We start from the raw sequence: 3,957 nt of genomic DNA, 5'->3' as shown, positions 1-3,957 counted from the left end.
AGAACATAAGTAACAGAAATCAGTGCCACTTGGCACCATCATAACCTAGTTCTCCCAATACAGCAGAAACTGTATACCATAACACAACACAAAAGATTCTGACCTAAAAATCTCATCTCATGAAGATGATAAAGGACCTTAAAGAGGGCATAAATAACTTCTTTAAAGCAATAGAGAACAGAGTCAAACAGATATAAGCCCTTAAAGAGAAAACACATATATCCCTCAAAGAAATAAAGGAAAACACAACCAAACAGGAGAAGGAATTGAACAAAACCATTCAGGATCTAAAAATGGAAATAGAAACTATAAAGAAATCACAAAGGGAGGCAACACTGGACGTGGAAAATCTAAGAAAGAGATCAGGAGTTACAGATGCAAGCATCACCAACAGAATACAAGAGATAGAAAAGAGAATCTCAGGATTAGAATATAACATAGAAGATATTGACACAATAGTGAAAGAAAATACAAAGTAGAAAAAGCTCCTAACCTAAACCATCCAGGAAATGTAGGACACAATGAAATGGCCAAACCTAAGAATAAGACTTATAGAAGAGAATGAAGATTCCCAATTCAAAGGGCCAGAAAACACCGTCCACAAAAATCATAGAATAAAACATTCCTAACCTAAAGAAAGAGCTGGCCATAAATATACAAGAAGCCTACAGGACACAAAATAGATTAGACCAGAAAAGAAATTTCTCCAGTCACATCATAATCAAAGCATTAAATGTACAGAACAAAGAAAGACTATTAAAATTGGTAAGGCCAAAAGGTCAAGTAACATATAAAGGCAAATTTATCAGAATTATACCAGACTTCTCAACAGAGACTTTAAAAGCCAGAAGATCTTGAACGGATGTCATGCAAACCCTAGGAGAACAAAAGTGTCAGCCCAGGCTACTAAACCTAACAAAAATTTCAATCGTCCTAGATGGAGAAATCCAGATAGTCCAAGACAAAACCAAATTTAAACAATATCTTCCCACTAGTTTAGCCATACAGAGGATAAGAGAAGGAAAACTCCAAAACAAGGAGGGAAACTACATTGCAAAAAAGTGAGAAAGTAATCTTTTCACAACAAACCCCAAAGAAAATACCCACAGAAACACAATATCAGCTCTAGGAAGAAAGATAATAGGAACCAAGACTCCTTGTTATTTCATATCTCTCAACATGAATGTACTGGATATGTAAACAGGACTCAGCATTTTGCTGCATACAGGCTGAAAAAAATTTACTAAGCAAATGGTCTCAACAAACAAGATGGATTGGCCATACTAATATTCAATAACATAGACTTTCAAACAAAAGTTGTAATAAGAGATGGAGAGGGACATTTCATACTCATCGCAGGAAAATTCCACCAAGATGAAGTCTCAATTCTAAGCATCTATGACCCAAATAAAGGGTCACCCACATTTATAAAAGAAAGTTACTAAAGCTCAAAACACAGATTGAACCTCACACAGTAATAGTGGGAGACTTTAACAGCCTATTATCACCAGTGGACAGATCGTGGAAACAGAAACCAGAGACACAGTTAAACTAACATAAATATGAAACAAATTAATTTAACAGATATCTACAGAATATTTCATCCTAAAACAAAAGAATATACCTTCTTCTCAGTACCTTATGGTACCTTCTCCAAAATTAACCATATAATCAGATACAATACAAGCCTCAACAGATACAAGATTCAGTTAATCCCATGCATTCTATCAGATCACCATGGACTAAGGCTGGTCCTCAATAATAATGAAAACAACAGAAAACCCACATACTCGTGAAAAGTGAACCATTTTCTACTCAATTCCTTGTTCAAGGAAAAAATAAAGAGAGAAATTAAAGACTTTCTAAAATTTAATGAAAATGAAGGTACTGCCATACCCAAACCTATGGGGCACAATGAAAGCTGTGCTAAGAGGAAAACTCATAGCTCTGAGTGCTTCCAAAAAGAAACTGGAGAGAGCATATACTAGCAGCTTGACAGCACATCTGAAGCTCTAGAACAAAAAGAAGCAAACACAGCCAAGAGGAGTAAAAGGCAGGAAATAATCAAACTCAGGGCTGAAATCAAACAACTAGAAGCAGAGATCTATGGAAAAATCATCAAAACCAAGAGCTGGTTCTTTGAGAAAATTAACCCTTATCCAAACTAACTGAAGGGCACAGATACAATATTCAAATTGACAAAATCAGAAATTAAAAGGGAGACATAACAATAGAATCAGGAAAAAAAAATCAGATCCTACTACAAAAGCCTATATTCAGCAAAACTGGAAAATCTAGATTAAATGGATGATTTTCTTGTCAGATACCTGGTATCACGGTTAAATCAGGGACAGATCAACTATCTATTGTTCTGCAGTAGAGCTTGAAGTCAGGGATGGTGATTCCTCTAAATGTTCTTTTATTGTTGAGAATTGTTTCCCTATTCTGGGTTTTTTGTTAATCCAGATGAAATTGAGAATTGCTCTTTGTATCTCTGTGAAGAATTGAGTTGGAATTTTGATGTGGATTGCACTGAATCTGTTGATTACTTTTGATAAGATGGCCCTTTTCACTATGTTAATAGTACCTATCCATGAGCATGGGAGATCTTTCCACCTTATATTTTCTTCATCAGTTACTTCCTTCAGAGATTGGAAGTTCTTCTCAAACAGATCTTTCACTTGTTTGGTTAGAGTTACACCAAGGTATTTTATATTATCTGTGAATATTATAAGGAGTGTTGTTTCCTTAATTTCTTGCTCGGTCCATTTATCATTAGTATAAAGGAGGGCTACTGACTTTTTTCACTTAATTTATTGATTAATGTGTGTGTATGTGTGTGTGTGTGTTTGTGTGTGTGTGTGTGTGTGTGTGTGTGTGTGTGTGTGCATGCTATGGCAAGCATATTAAGATAGAGGAAAACCTTGTAGAGTTGATTCTCTGCTTCTACTTTCTTGAGTACTGATAGGCTTGTTCAAGTAGCAGGAACTTGGATCTTTCTCATTAACCCTAAACTACTTTAAGATTAAATACTACATTTGACTGGTGTTTGTTATATTGAACAGCAAAAGTACATATGAGGTGATCAAGGCATTGGTTTTCTTTTGTTCCTAAATATTTTTATAATAGCTAATAAGATCTTTAGTAAACCAAACACTTTTAAGTCTAATACCTCCTTTCAGGGTAAGTTCATTTACTCAACCTGAGACATTTGTCTGTCTCAGTTTCTTGTAAAAAAATGTCTCCTTTTTAATAATACTGTGTGAACTGTGGGACGAAACTGAAGTGACATCCAATCACCCTATGCTTTTTAAAAATATTTTCTTTTATAATACATTCCAACAGCAGTCTTCCTTTCTCCCCTTCTCCAAGTAACCCTCTTCCCTTCTCCTTCAGATCGACTAACCATGCCCCCTCCAATTTCTCTTCAAAAAAAGAGCCAGCTTACCAGCGATATCAACAAACATGGCATAACACCATGTAATAAGACTAGGCATAAAACCTCCTATCAAGGCTGGATGAGACAACTCAATAGGAGGAAAAAGGTCCCAAGAACAGACAAAAGAGTCAGAAATAACTACATTCCAACTATTTGGACACACACACACACCACACCCAAAATCCAAGCTAAATAACCACACCATATGTAGAGAACCTAGCACAGAGCCATGCAGCCTTGTTGATCCCTTTGGCTCCTACAATCCTTCCTGCCCTCTTGTGGAGGTTCCCTGAGCTCTGCCTAATGTTTGCCTATGGTCTCCATATCTCCTCCCATCAACTGCTGGAACAAGCTTCTCTAAGGACAATTGTGTTAGGCACTGGTCTATGAGTATAGCAGAATATCATTAGGAATCATTTTATTGATTTTTTTCTTTTAATTAATTTCTGCCAGTTGTGTTTGAATCTATCCTAAGTGGCTAGGCCACCCAGCTTCTGGCTTCTGACCCTCTAGGTACA

Source organism: Rattus norvegicus, chromosome 4 (genome assembly GCF_021556685.1).
Source record: "Rattus norvegicus strain SHRSP/BbbUtx chromosome 4, alternate assembly SHRSP_T2T, whole genome shotgun sequence".
NCBI classification, from domain to species: Eukaryota; Metazoa; Chordata; class Mammalia; order Rodentia; family Muridae; genus Rattus; species Rattus norvegicus.
The sequence above is the reverse complement of the archived record's forward strand: the minus strand, read 5'-3'. Positions refer to the sequence as shown.